This window comes from Halichoeres trimaculatus, unplaced genomic scaffold (assembly GCF_033239565.1).
Source record: "Halichoeres trimaculatus isolate MK-OKI-2021-1 unplaced genomic scaffold, fHalTri1.1 fHalTri1_scaffold_12, whole genome shotgun sequence".
Taxonomy (NCBI): domain Eukaryota; kingdom Metazoa; phylum Chordata; class Actinopteri; order Labriformes; family Labridae; genus Halichoeres; species Halichoeres trimaculatus.
This window is the reverse complement of record NW_027437190.1, coordinates 20,555,925-20,572,666: the sequence shown is the minus strand read 5'-3', so window position 1 is coordinate 20,572,666 and position 16,742 is coordinate 20,555,925.

Sequence of the window (16,742 nt, the reverse complement as noted above, 5' to 3'; positions counted from 1 at the left end):
GGGTGTCAGTATCAGGACAACAAATTTGCATCAGCTACATCATTGTTTGCAGTAACACAAACAAAGTCAAGTGCTTGTCAATGAGGTACAGGGACCTTGTTATGTGAAAACAATCAGTAATGACATCACTAATTGGGCTCAGAAGAGAGACGCGTTGTAAAGGTGTTTAAAAAAAGAACAAACTCATAAAATATGAATTGAGCTTTGTTTGCATTAGATCATTTTCGTCTCTCGTGCTGTTTATGTGCTGGCATCATGGGGCAAAAACTAGACTATATGACAGAGGGTAATCATTAGAGAAAATAAAGAATTTATAGCTCTGTTATTGAAACCCCTAATGTTTGTGTGAGCTTCTTTATATCAGAACCAGACTGAGAACTGCAGAGCAAAGACAGATGATGGGAGGAAGGCTTCATCTATCATTCTTAGACATGTCTGCTTTAGAGACTTATTGAAGTAAAATAAATGATTAATTCACTTGTGAAATCTTCATGATGTTTGTTTCAAGCACCAGGTTTTTGTCTGAGGCCTTGGCACTTCATATCTCCACACACTTGGATTTTTAGTTTTAAAATCTATATTTTCATGTGTAAGTGTGGTACATTTCTAAGAAAAATACAGGCAGTGTGAAATCCCTGGAAAGCTTTCCTCTGAGTCTAAAATACTTCACAGAATTTTGTGAATAAATGGAGGATTTCTTAAAAAGATTGACATATATTTATATATGAGAGTTGAAAATAATAATACTACTTTGGTGGCTCAGTAACAAAAGCAGGCTTCAAACCAGATGAGGATCTGACATCAAAGTATTAAAATGCACCGAACTCTGACTTGAGTGACTCTGCTCTTAGACCAAGTGGAAACCATTACCTCACTGACATAAAGAGTTTCACAACATAGCAAGCAGCTATATTTAAAAAAACACACACACACACAAAGAGCACATCAGGCTCCCATAGAGCTCCACAGGTGCTCACATGTGTGAGAAACACAGAGAGTACAAAGAGAACGAAGGCTTTGTTCATGGTTACTAAAAGTAATGAGATCATTTTTAGAATTTGGAAATACACATAGATGTTTGTTTATATGTTTGTTTCAGACTGTCCCGCTGTAGACTGTGCTAATAAGGGCCCGTATGCATGACAAGCCATTAGCGGAGAAAGCGGACTATTTGTATTAACTGTGAAAAAAAAAGTTGACTAGCAGTATGCAGCCAGGTTAATGGACCAAAAGAGCGTTTGCTTTGAAGGAGGTATACCCCACCATTACAGACGCTAATGGCAGGAATACTAATGAGGAAAATGTTTGCAATAACCAGCTATTGTACAAATTAACCACAGTATGATGGATCACAAAGATTCCACCAAAATAGGCTTTAGTGCTGCCATAATGATAGTGATAATGATAATGATCATTTTTCAAATTATCATCCTCAAACAAAGGTGTATTAAGAGATTATATTAACATGATAAACTGATAAACTAACACCCCCCCCCCCCCCCCCCCCCCCAAAAAAAAAAAAAAAAAAAAAAATCAGAATTTATCCTGTCTCTAACTTCTTGGTGGTAACAAGTTACGGCAGAGGGCTCAGATAGTGAAGCTAAAAAGTGTTTTGACATCTTTAAGTTATGAAATGATACAAAATCTACTCAAAACTAAAATGTCACATAAAGAAACTATGCGTTTTCCTTTGTGGTTGTATTTAGCCTAGTTGCAAAATTATAAAGAACACCTGCTTATAGTTTTTCTGATTGCAGGTGTTTGACTTCACAAGCGTGGCTAATAAAAAAGACCAGTTTTAGCTCCTGCTCTGTCACATCACACACACACACACACACACACACACACACACACACACACACACACACACACACACACACACACACACACACTGCAGAAACATGCTCCTTTGTTCTCTTTAAGACTTTATGCTGCTGCAGTTGCATTGTTAACATAGTTGAGTGTTAAAGTTTTTAGTCTCAGCAGCACTCTGTTGATCGAAAACATAGAAAGAGGAGAAAGCCTATCTCATGTTTAGTTTAGCATAGAATTTCCCTGGAAAAAAGTTGCTGTTGTTGCCATATTGCTATCATTACTTGCTATCTTGATAAAATAGACTGCACTTGTTCTGAGTTTCTGAAACATTAGATCTATTACCCCAATCAACTGACGATTGTATAACGGCACAGTATAACGTTACTTTTTTCCACTGCTTCTCTGTTTTGGTAAACTCCAAGCTTGTTTGATCTGATCCCTGGTTAGACTGCTATTGATGAAATATCTGTGACAACCAATGAGAGGAGCAGACTTGGAAGCATCCCCTAATGAATGTTGCAATGACCCACCAACATCACAGTGTGAACTTAGAGAGCTGTGCCCTGAGCCATGGGATATACTGAGAGAGAAAACCAGCTTCTGCAATAACACCAACAACACCAGTACCTTTCTGAAGTCCCATGCAAGACACATATAAGGCTGACAACTTTGTTCTTTGTGTTTGTTGACCTGTGAAGTCACGTTTCATCACATGAGTTTCTATGAGATCTCGGCTGTGGAATCACCACTGTGAACGGGCCTGTGACCCTTAAATGTGGGGTCATTTTTATTCTTCAGGTAGCAAGCTTAGGATCCAGACAGAAACAAAACAAAAACTTGTAAGATTTAGAAAATGCCACCAACTCGTCTCATTTTTAAAGTTGAATCTGAACTGTTTATTTGCTTTTTGTGACACTATAATTTGAATAATGATAAAACACAAATATTCACCGACTCAGAAAACCTAAATGCATGTTCCCTCAGCTGTACATAAAAAGGATAGTCAGGCAGATATTTGTGCCTCTGAGAGTGGGCTTTGGTTTTTCCTGCAGATGGTGTGTAAAGCATGCCTTGGCTGCAGCATGAAGCACCTGGCATACCCTCACTGTCTCGCTAACAGGGCCTGACGGATCTGCTTCATGCAGGTCCAGGAGAGGAAAACACTGTTAGATGGGTCTTAAATTATGATGAGTTGGCAGGTTATTACCACTACCTCCATGAGACCTCTGCATTAGCCAGATGAGCTTTGAGAAAGAGCTGAACTTGCACCCTATACTCACCAGTGTGGGTATACAGTGCAAGAGGGGTGAGGGGAGTTTTTATTTTTGGTACTAAAATGTATGGAGACTTTGATGAAACGGTGACATGTGCTAGATCGAAATGTGAAAGAAAGAGGTTTGATTGATAGAGGAACCGATTCGCCTTCATGCATGTGCTGTGCGGTGTGTGTCTGCATGCATGCATGTATGAGCATGTATTTTGTACCCTCTCAGCCCCCGTCTTTGATGTGCCCTTCCAGAGTTGAAAGGGTAACATGAGAACTCAGGACCCACAATGCTGCTCTCACCTGTGTCCTTTGATGATGGGACAGAGGCTAAGTAGACCAAACCATGGATGTCTCTGTCCTGAAACACATACACACATATACACTTCATGACCCATTCTTGTGGTGACTGCACAACTCAAACCCGTCCATCTGCCTTTGTTGGCTGCGGCTGTGATGCGCTCCTGTTACGGTGGTGGATGGATGGGTGTCATACAGAGGTGAAGGCTGGCTGCTTCTCTCTCCATCACTCAGCTTTCACTGTAGGAACCTCTGAAAACTCTGGTCATCACAATTACCTCCAGACTGCTGCTCTTTATCAACAAATCACTCTACATTATAAACTCTTCATGAGTCATTGCATCTTCACAATGTGTCTGTTTATTTTTTTCTTTGCGTTTAACACTTTTGTTTGCCACCAGGGGGGCTTTAGGTCAGTCTGTTATCAGACATATAAGCCTCACAAAGAAACAATTTTTATTAATCTGGTTGGTTGAGTATGTATTCATGGACTCAAAAACTTAACTAGACCATAGCTTTATGTTGTTTAGAATGACTTAAATAAAAAGAATTGACTAAACACACTTGATCCGAAGGGACAGCTTTGCCCACAGGAGGGAGCAAAAGGGCCATTTCACATGATCAGCCTCCCCTCCCTTCTTCTCCCCCCAGAAAAGTTATCTCAGCTCTGATACTTAAATATTTTGTGAAGGACTAAAATTTGACATCTTAGCTGTGATAAAATATATGATGCCATTTCTACACACTTGTCATCACTCCTTCATGTTGATCTTGCTTTTTTTCCCTACTTGGTGCAATCAGGAGTAAACAATAGATGATTTTTCCATCCAGAGTGCAGGCACAGAGGTATAATGGTTGGACAGGGACTGATGAGTTGACAGCAGGATGAGGAGCTCCCCTGTGGACAGGTGAACCAGATACGGCTCAGGTCACGAGAAGGTCAAAGCACACAGTGAGAGACAGTGTGTGTGTGTGTGTGTGTGTGTGTGTGTGTGTGTGTGTATGTGTGTGTGTGTGTGTGTGTGTGTGTGTGTGTGTGTGTGTGTGTGTGTGTGTGTGTGTGTGTGTGCGTGCATAATGCTTCCATGAGGTAAAAACTCATCCTCTCACACACAGACTCCTGACCCCTCCCTCTGCACACAGACCCACCGTTTAGCCGGGCAGAAGTGAGCCATTGTCAAAGCAAAGAGGTGCTGAAGGGTCCTGTCCCCGGTCACTGTCCTCCCCCTCTCAGTGGGGGAGGACGGGAGGACAGTGACCTCTGTCTGAAACAGAAGAGGTGCTGCACCTGTGGAAAGAAAAGGACGGTTTGATTCATTTCTCCTCTTCTGGCCTCATTATCACTGCCGCACAGCTTCAGGTCTCAGAATACTTCACAGACTTTCCAGATTGAGTCTTCTATGAGCACAGATCATCTGTGGCCCCACAGTGAGTTAAAAGGCTTAGTTTTGCTGTCTGCCTAGGTAAAGCCTTGCATTTTAATCCTGCGAGCACTGGTCAAATTGAGATCTAAGAATATTGTTGGTAAAACTCTTTGCAGTGTTAGTTTTAAAATATTCTTTATCTTAGTTTGGGTGCGTTCTAGTAAATCACTGACATTGCGATGTCATTACATATTACTATATGAAGTGAACGTAAAACAAAACAAAAACTGCTTTCCACTGTCAAAATCCAAACGTGAAAAAGATGTCAGAAAAATGCAATTATGATGGCCACATTTATTTGATGGGAATCTTTCTAAATTCAGTCTTTGAGTTAATGATGGGCTATTTATTAATTTGATAGAGTCATAGACAATATAAAACACAACAAAAAATATAAAACAATCTGGCTAGATATGGCATCAAAAGGCTTGTACTGATTCAGATGAGTAGCCAATAATAATATATAAAAAAAAAAAACCTTGTAAGAGTTTAGATACCATCACACACTGACAATAAGCGTGGAGTTCCTCAGAGGTCAGGAATTGGCCCAAAAGAGTTTCACAAAACAAAATATTAAAATTTCTGTTACTGTTGGACAAAAGTGTTTGTCTCAAGAAAAAATATGTAGCAACTTCAAGAAGTACTTGCAACAGAAATTACTGAATATAAAGATTGGTGTTTCTTTAGTTCAAGCACAGGCATGCCACCAAATAAACCAGATAAGTTAAATTTTCCCATTTGAACAAATTTAACAGACAGAAACTATCCATTTTGCATCTTCTTTTATTATCCTGTCTCGTCTTCTCAGCACGTCCTTGCTTTTTTACCCACTTCCCCTTCTGCCCTCCTTTCTGCCCTCCTGTCCCCATGCCAGCCCTAGTCTGTCTGCAGTGACCCAGCCTGAACCAACAGAGCTCTAATCCCTGGATCACCTCTCATTTCTGGGTGACAGAGAGCAGGGATCAGCCTGCCTCCCTCCTCCAGGAATCTCTTGTCCCACTCCCATGGCTGGATCTCAGCTCACAGAGGTGGAAGCGGGAGGGAAATGAAGAGAGAAAGACAGAAATAGACGCTGACGCATGGGTCATGTATCTCCCATTAGGCTAAAAAGATGTGGCCTCTATTGATACAACTGAGCCAGTGCGTATAATGTGTGTAATTGTAGGTCTGGGACAAGATGAACAAGGCTTTAGGCAACATTTCCCTCATAGCTGATGTGCTGTGTGGGTGTCCTCTCTTCTGTAATTTGAGCTACATCTCACACATGCACTGAAACAGCAGAGCAGCCTGCAACAACACACTGAGGCTCAACATGATGAGTCACATCAGACACAAACATCAGCTTACAAGGCTAACACAGGTCAGGAGCTCAACAAAGCCCAAGGTCTTTATTTTTCTGAGACTTTATCGTTGTTTTAATGATGTCCCACAAAATCCTGGTTTTATTGTGTTTCATGTAGAATGTTGTAAGTAAAGTCCTTCTGTACTTATTAACAAAGCAGAGCACAGAAAAAGGTCATGAAAAATGGCAGCCTCACACATGCTACTAGATACCCAATGTGAGGCAATCTAGTTCTCTCTAATAGCCTTACAAGAACAAGCTAATGGTTAATAATGGGTGCCAGTAATCCCACAGCTGCAGTTAATCTGAGAACTGTTAAAGCCGTCAGGGGCACAAAGAAGGACATCAGGCTGGGACAGCCCTCTGAGAGGTGAGGGGTTGAATTTGGTGGTACTGTAGCGTGACAAGATAACACACACAGCACATCTGTTTAGTCTCAGCTCTGAACCACTACTTTGAGGGTGCTCTTAAAGTTTCAGGTCCTAATAGTTCAACCGTAAAATCAAACTTTGCTCACAAAATTGACATTTTCAGTGAAAAGGGTCTAACATCACATTCACCTGGCAACCTCGAATATAGGTATAATTGTTGACATCAGAAGAGTCAGGTAATAAACTTTTAACGTGGCTCCCAGGTTAATGTTGCTGCTTAAGGGTACATCAGTGTGTGATTCCAACAAGAAACCCTGGGCATGAATTTGATTTCCTCCATCCAGACAATAAGGAGACAGGGAAGTTAAACTGACCTCCAAAAGTGTCTGCAAAACCTCAAACCTCAGACATCTTGTCGTCAGATTGTTATATTCTTCTAACACACAGTCATGTATGTAATGAGGTACCAAGTGGTATTGAAAATCAAAATCAGGCTGACCGTCTCAAATGTTTTCTTCAGTAGCTCTCTGTCATGACAAGATAAAACGCAGAACATCTGCTCAGTGTCAGCGCTCTTCAGCTCCAGCAGAGAGCTCACACTCATGAGCTGATGCGTCTTTTTCTCCCTCTTTAGGAAAAAGAGAAATGCCACTAACATGGTGGATATGAAGCCAGGCACAGCTTATGCTTTAAAAGTGTGTGTTCATGGGTATGTGTCTATGACAGACTAATTTGACATCAGTGACCCTTGTTAAAATTTTTAGAGCTTTACGTGGCCGTAAGAAAGCCAAATAAGCCATTTTGTCTTGTGTGAAACAAAAAGTACAACTGAAAAATGAATGATTCAGACAGTGGCACTGACACAAGAGGGCACCTTTATGAACCAGAGTTTCCAGAGGAATACAAGACTCAAAAGACAGAAGGAAAGAGACAAGAAACAAGCTCTAGGGCAGGAAAGATCCAGAAGCAAGCAAGAACATCAGGGAGAGGATAAGTTTTGAATATCTGTTTTAAGATCCCTCACACCGCACAGCTTTTTTCGATGTAAAACCCTAATTTTAAGTTCCTTGTGCTGACATCAAAACATTTCAAGTATAGCTGCCAAGTTTCAACAAGTTTAAACTGGATGGGGACCAACTTTTTCAGCACAGTTGTGTTTTTAATTAGTTTCCTGTTAATGCCCACTGTGTTTTGTTCCCTTCCCAGTAGTGTGAGAGGAAGTGCTACCAAGAAGTTGGTTGTAGGGGGTTATAATTCATACAAAGTGATAAAACATTAAAATCAAGAAAGCTTTACAGCATGAATTCCCCCATGTTTCTCTCTCTGTGCTCTCCTCCCTCTCAAAGACAGGACCTCTGCCTTGCACAACAGCCCTGGAGCATGGCACTGCCGAGCAAGCAAAACTCACAAATGTAAACATCTTAGCGTGAGGCGCTTTTCCTCTCCTTCATTTTTACTTTCACACATCTCATGTGATGCACACATCTCACTCACAGCTACATTTTTTTTTTTTTTTGAAAAGTGATTCCCAGGGTTCAGAAGATTTATGGACATTTAAAAACAAACCTAAAGACAAATGAGCTTGTGAGGTGAAGTCTTATTTTTGACCTTAAAACATCACAGATGGTTATACTATGATGAGTATCCTTTCTCCTTACATGGTTTGTTTGCAGGTTTCACTTTTCCACAGGAGTTGACTTGACTTGAGTTGACTTTTGAACAATTCTAGCATCAGCCTTTCAGCATGTGTGTGTGCATGTTGAGGAACTGTGTGGTTGCATCCATGTATGTGTGTGTTTGTGTTTGTGTGCGTGTGCATGTGTCTATGTGTGAATTATCTGCCCATAACTCTGCCCAGGACAGTTTTATAAAGTGCGGTGCAGCCAGCGAAGCAGCAGTAAATCAGTTTTATTTGCTGTGTGTAGGGGGTCAGCTCTCCTGTCGCCCCCCAGACCTTGACACCACAGGAATTGACACGCTGCATTTTGCTGTTGCAGCTGTGTTGTTGTAGGCTAGTTGTTAAGAGGGATTCATTTTGTACAGACGTGGCACACCTGAGGAGAAAGAGAGGGATTCCTTCTCCGTTTGCAGGATTGAATTCAGTTTGGGTACCTGCCACAGAGGACTAAACCTAACTCATTATGCCAACTTTCTGTGCCAGTCATGTTCCATGGAGTTCCTTTCCTGCCCACTAAGTCCCTCATGATCAATCAATCAATAAATCAATTAATCAAACTTTATTTGTATAGCGCTTTTCATACAGGATTTTGTAATACAAAGTACTTCACATGAGAAAAAGATAAAATAAAATAATAAGTGGAATAAAAAGCAGAAATTGCATAATAACATAAAATGAAACCATAAGACCCCCACAATCCCCCCACCCTCAAACCATATTCAACATACACACTAACTTACTCAATCACATAAAGACATGAAAAGGAAATTCTGACAGAGAGCAGAATAAGAGGACTGAGGAAACGCCATCTTGTATTAAAAATGAGGAAACACAGGAGCTAAAAGTAATATCATACTTAAAAATACTCAAAAATACTATAGGGTAAGATAAATAAATGAGTAAATAAATAGATAAATAAATAAAATAATATAACGGTATCGAATAAAAGTTAGATAAATAGTATTGTAAAATGAGATTGTGTAACATCAGTGCATAATAAAATCAGCTAAAATTGGAGAAGCATTTAACAACAAAAAAAAAAAAAATATATATATATATATATATATATATATATATATATATATATATATATATATATATATATATATATAAATAAATAGATAAATAAATAATACATAAAATAAAAATAAAAATCTGACTAAAATGTAGTAATAAAACAAAATAAAAGGGTTAAAATAAGTTACATATAACATAAAATAATCTTAAATACAATCAGCTATGGTTCATTTTTCTACTTTACAGCACTGGTACTGCCAACATTTAGGAGCACCCACAACGAAAGAGAGCACAACAAAGAAAGGGTCCAACATGACTCATGGCCCATGGCCAATAAAAGTGAATGCAAGACAAGTTCATTGGCTCAGTGGGCCAGTGACTGCCAATCAAGATTTTCTTCTTCTTCTTCTTTTTCTTCTTCTTTTTCTTCTTCTTCTTCTTTCATTTATTTTTAAAACTTTAATTAGAGTCAGAGACCAATTCAAGTTGAGAAGATATCAGTCTCCTCAAGACAGGATTGATGAAAAGCACCATGATTCATGTTGTGGTTGTTGTCTTGAAGTGGCCTGCCACTTGGAAAAAAATGTCCTGACCTTGAACAAACTCACATTAGACAGTTCCAGTCATGCCAAAGCATGTTGGTTCCTCAAAGTCTCATTTGATTGACTTGTATGAGTGCTTTGAGAACAGGCATGTTAAACTTCCCAGATCCTGTGCTGGCATGGTTAGAAGAGGTGGACATCAGCAGGTCAGTTGTTCATGCATGAGCATAAGAATAAGTTGATAATGTAGTCATGAAGTATAACAATGTAACGCTCCTATCACAGCTAACCATTTTATTTATCTAATCAATTTTTTCCCCTTGAAATTACTCATCAATAAAAAAATAAATTGAGATTGTGTATTTAGGGTCTACACTGAACTGTCGTGACTTTTTGACTTGAGTGAGGCATCCCTGGTGAGGCTGTATTCATGCTCCTAATACCCAGAGTGACCTCAGCGATAGAGGTGATATTCGCCCTGGTTTGAATTAGAGAGATGTGCATATCTGAAGAAGTTTTTGACAAGCTGACTCAGCACTTGCACTTTCATTTCTCCATCTTCTCGGTGGAGTCGGTCTACCACAAACAGCTGAAACTAAATACGACAAGACATAAACTCTCGAAAAAAGCAAAAGCAGATGCTATGAATAAAGCTAATTATGATACGACTTTTGTAAACATGTCTCCCATAAATGTTGAAACAAGCTTCTTGCACCGAAAAGTAAACTTCTGAAACTTGTGAATGAAATGTCCATCGTCCACATCTTGTCAGGTCTAATGGTTTCACTCTGCTGTCAGTGACTCCCCCAAATCCGAGAGAATGATTCACTATCTACACACACACACACACACACACACACACACACACACACACACACACACACACACACACACACACACACACACACACACACAGAGTCCTCGAGAGCAGGGCTGTACTGTGTGGCACACCGATTATATAAACAGTGTGTGGGAATGCAAACAACTCCCTGGTGAGTTCCCTCTGTCTCTCTCAGCAGACCTGCTCTCACAGGGTCATGTATGCAGAGCTCATTTCTTAGAGCTCTCCATTTTAAAGTTACCAGACTCAACAAAAGCATCTTTACCGTCAAGCAGTCTTCCCAATTTAGCAAATTACCTATTGATCAAACTAAGATATGATGAAAATTCCAAACTTTCTCTGTTTTTCTGTTTTACATACAAATGCAACCTGTGGCTTTGATTTCAACTTGAATTGAGTCACAGAGGTTTTAAACACCTTGTAGCTGCTGTAGGTGCTGCGTGGTTTGACTTTGTAGTGATTAGTGAAAGGATATATATATATAAATATATATATATATATATATATATATATATATATATATATATATATATATATATATATATATATATATATATATATATATATTTTGTAGTGATATACATATATATATATATATTTTGTAGTGATATATATATATAATATATATATATATATATATATATATATATAAATATATATATATTTATATATATATATATATATATATATATATATATATATATATATATATATATATATATAAATATATATATATTTATATATATATATATATATATATATATATATATATATATATATATATATATATATATATATATATATATATATATATATATATATATATCACTACAAAATTATTCCAAGAAACTGTATTCAGAGGTTTTAAACACCTTGTAGCTGCTGTAGGTGCTGCGTGGTTTGACTTTGTAGTGATTAGTGAAAGGATATATATATATATATATATATATATATATATATATATATATATATATATATATATATAGTAGTGATATATATATATATATATATATATATATATATATATATATATATAGTAGTGATATATATATATATATATATATATATATATATATATATATTGTAGTGATATATATATATATATATATATATATATATATATATATATATATATATATATATATTGTAGTGATATATATATATATATATATATATATATATATATATATATATATATATATATATATATATATATATATATATATATATATATATATATATATATATATCACTACAAAATTATTCCAAGAAATTGTATTCAGAAGAGAAAAACAAAGATCTCTCTCACCTCTAAACTTCGTCAGCCAGCATGGTGTTGTCATGGAGACCTAGACGTGCTGTAAACCAATCCGTTCCTGCTTGACCTAATCAGGAAATTAAGAAGTAGCATTTTTAAATAACCTGTTACCTGTAATATTGGTGTTGATAATCTCATTTTAAAGTGTGGATTACAGTCAGGCATATATCTAGAAGGGAGACTTTTTCAAGATCACTTAGAAACTCCTCACAGCCCCTTCAAGCTGACCAGCTCAGCAAAACACCATCTCAATAACAATGGGTTATGTGAACTGATTAATATCTATTCTTTATAAAATATCAATCGAGGATTGGTGACTCCAGATTTTCTTTTTGTTAATATCAAGAGAATGGCAAGAATGTAGCTCACATTACCTCATACTTCAGGTTGTTAAAAATTCAGTTTTACATGGATACGAGTGGAGCACACATAGGATGTGTCCACATCCATCTCTGAATTCCAGGACATCTATTTATTTTCCGAGGACTGAAATTACTCCTGTACCCTCAGTAAAATACATTCTTATTTATGATTGAACTTAATTATAGCCCAATGTGTGTATTAACCTCAGTATGGCAGATATTTGTTTAGGTATCTGTGTTACTACACTGCCAATAGGCTTCCTCAGAAGGCTAAGGAGGTCTTCTTTCACACTGCACTAACAGAGTAACTAAAAGCTTGACTTGTTTTTGAACCCCCTGCTGATTCTAAAGCCATGACAAATGGCTCACTCAGCTTTCTTGATATCTGTAATAACCTGTGTCTGATAACTGGAGGAAATACATATATGCCTGCTCAGCAGGGGGTCGAGGACTGGCTCTATGATGCTGGGGGCTCTGGGAGATAAGACTAATAAAAAAACTGTTAAGGATTTCATGCAGCTGCAAAAATATAGATAAAAGGTTTGAGAGCAATTTGACTGATCTGTTGTTTTATCTGATCTGTATTATGCTATATGTTTTGAAGTGATCTGACAAATAGCCTCAGGATAATTTAAGATAAAGTAAAGGATACAAAAATAATGTAGGCTCTGAGTCTCGGCCTCCTGCTGAAGAAATGTTGGAATGATAAAGCTTATACATTGAATAGATTGAGGTGATACAGTGGATAGAGCTTCTCCCTTTCTGGAGGCATGTTCATGGTCCTTTTTCTGCAGTACAAGCTCCATACACTTTGGATTGGAACAGTCATTGAACTGAATTAATTACACATTTATGAGATAATATATGTATACAGTTTGTTGTCCAAGAGTAGTCACCTCTCAATCGGAAGGATGGGGGTTCGATTCCAGCTCCTGCAGTCACATGCCGAAGTGTCCTTTGGCAAGACACTGAACCCCAAATTTCTCCACTGTTGGTCAGTGGTGTGTGGATGGGTGTGAATGTATTAGATAAAAAACTGATGGTGTCCAATAGGAAATCCTCCATCAGTGTGTGAATGTGGTGTGATTGGGTAAATGAGACTAGTAGTGTAAAGCTTTGAGTGGTCTGAGAGACTAGAAAAGCACTATATAAGTACTGGTCCAATTACCGCTCTGCTTCATGCAAGCGCATACAACATGACGGTATGATCGTCCCAGACTACCATGTTGTGCTCGAGTTGCTCAATCTGCTGAGTCTGTTGACTGCCTTTCAACAAAATGAGCATCTGTTGCTCCACTTCTGCTCTTAGTATTTGCCAATACACCAGATGATTTTCTCAACTCTTCTTTGGTAGAGGTCTGCCAAAAGCGGCTTCTGGACAAGACAGTTATAGCGCCAACTACAGGCCTGGCATGCTTACTACAGTGTTTTTCAGTCCCTCAGCATTTCCGTGTAAAAGCAGATTTTTTCAGTGCATTTTAGCGTTTTCGAATAAATTGTTGCCATGTAAACGGGGCCTCAGTTCAGTGGTCACCTTTACAGTTTCAAGACATGTCATTTGATTTTACCACCTTTGCCTTTCACTCCATACCTGTTTTTTTTTTTTTTTTTTTTTTTTAAATTATTTTTCTATTGTGTCGTTTATTTGAGCTTTTTTACTTACTTCAATTTCGTTTAGTTCAACATAAATCATTGCCTTTTCTTGTCCATGTAGCTATCTGTATATTCATCCTTTTAATTTTTTCAATCATTTTTACCAGTTTAATCATTTCATTAAACTTAACATTATTATTACGATTTTAACTTTGGGCTCTCACCACTATTATGATAAGTCAAGTCTTCCTTTACCTTTATATCTACTTTATTGTTTATGTTTCCATCTTTTCTTTTTGTTTCCATCTATTTCTTTACATCTATCTTCTTATTTCTGGTCCTTGTGGTCTCGGTCTATGTAGTTGGGTTCTTGTGCTGCCTGGGTTCTCCCCTCCGTCTGCTGTGTTGTTATGAATTTACCGTACATTTTTACAGGGTGTACCCCTGATAACATTTTATTATTACAATGTTTCTTTTGCTGGCTTTGGTTTTTATATTGTTTGGATTTGTTTTTTTGGGGGGGACTTCTGCTGTAAGATCACTTAGTAAATGTATGTGCTGTTGAAAAAGATTATTATTATTATTATTATTATTATTATTATTATTATTATTATTATTATTATTATTATTATTATTATCTTTATTATTATGTGCTCAAGAAAAGAAGACAACAAATAAATGACATTCCATGTTTTTTTATTCTTATTTTATTTTAGTTTGATTTTTTTTTTTTGAGCGGTATACTATGAAGAATTGGTTGTCATATAGATTAACTTGTACTCAATGCTGTAGCAGGTGATTTTTTGGCTGAATAATATTGTTGTTCTCAGTAAAGGCTTTTACATAGATTTTTTTTCATCAGGAGCATAGATGAGTTTCAAGTGCCTGACATACTCATCAGTTTGTGAAGCAAAGCAGAAGCTGTGCTGTGCTTTGCCGTGTGTGTGTTTTCTTTGTGTGTGCGCATGTGTGGTATGACCTTACGTTCCTCAGGTGTTTGGAGGCATAAGACATCCAGAAATGCTTCGACCTCTAACAGATGACTGGAAACAATTTCATCCTAGTCTGCTGCAAGCATCAAGAATAAGATGTTTAAGATGTAGCGCCTGAGTAAAAAAGAAAGAGAGGAATGTGGAGTATGGAGTATGGATAAAGATCTCTGGGTTGAAAGATGTTTTGGTTGTATTCAGTGAGCAAGTATTGTCAACTTGTGACTTTCCACACAATGGCAAACTTTAGATCCCAAATTATCTAAGTGAGCAGCAAATGCTTTGTCAATGCAGAGAGCTACAAGTTTTCATTTCACTTCACTAAGATGTTTTTCCACCAGTCCCTTAACATAATTTTGGAGTATAGTCAGGGGAAACTGATGCACGACTGTAGCATGAAATCTGTAGAAGAATTGACCTCAAGCAAGCAGGCAGAGGTGAAAGGTTTAAATCTAAATTGGTAAAGTAATCCTTGATTAAAATACCATTTCAGTTTGTGGATATATTTATTTTCAGAGACCAAACCTCACTTCTTCGAATCAGGACTTACCTATCCTGTTAACATTCCAGCCTGCTAAAAACATCTGCTCACTTAACTCTGTACCCTAAATTGAATAAAAGTTTCAACTACCAAGAGGCATGACAAACATTTGTTTGCATAGTATTGCAATGCAATGTTCTCTGTTCACTTTTCAAACACAGATCAAACAAAATGGACAATACTTTAAACTTCTACTGTTGGAATTCAAAAATAGCCCGGAGATCCTGAAGAAAAGATGGATCTAAAGTGAGAACTTGTTTCATTGTTTTACTGCAGGTGTATGATATGTGGAGATTGTGTATATCAGATCTGAGAGGAGTTATTCTGGGTGAGTGTGCAGATTGAGCAGACTTCAGGAAGGGTGTTAAACCTGGCAACAGCCTCGGGTGGTTATGGCAGCACTTCCTGGTTAATGGTGTATGAAGAGCCTTTGATCGCCTTTGAGAGCCTTAAGCCACCATCACAGCAGCACAGAAAGAAAAAAAATCAGTTGAGGCCAGAAAATGACTTGCTAATTATCATTTTTAGTGCAGTAGTTATCTACAAAGTCAGTCTGAACACATGAATGTATTCCATCTGAGTTTATTTGGGTATTTTCTGAATTTTCATTGTTAGAATCACAGTTTCCTGTAAAAAGCTTTGAGTCACTATTTGATTAACGTTCCAGATAAAACTCAACTAGCAGCTGTTTCCAAGCTGGTCTGCACTAGACTAAACTGAGGGACTATTTTTGAATATTTCTACAACCTTTCATGAGGAAAACAGTGCATGATACCATCTGTGGCATATAAATGGCCTTCATTAAAGAGCAGGTTCCTTTCTTCTACCTGCTTATAAAATTTGTATCCACATAGGAGCTTTGAAAGACATAACCCTTGAAGAAAATATGAAATCTGTGACCTATTAACAGTACCCTCTGATTTTGGATGCTGTCTCTGCTGACTTGAGAAATGCTCCAGCAAATACCGAGTGTGCTCTCTGCTTATAATGTATGAAAGACACAAAATCTACAGCAATCCAAGCACTGAGTGTTTGTATCAGTAAATCTTAACAACAGTGTTGGAAGTTTGACTTTTCATGCTTGAGTTGTGTTTCCGTTAGAGAATTAATGTCTTATCAGGCTCTTTATCATCAGCTGCTGGCATGAAGAGCTGGAACATTATATTCACACTTAGTTTAACCTCCTGCCAGACACGGACACATTTGCACATCAAGCTCGGTAATTGAGGATGGAAAAAGTGAGGAAGAAAAAAAATCTCTGCTCCAATATGTATTTTTATTAGTAAATATGATGTATTTTGCTAGGGGCTAGTCTCTTTCATTTCAGCCTGCTGCCAAACGCCAA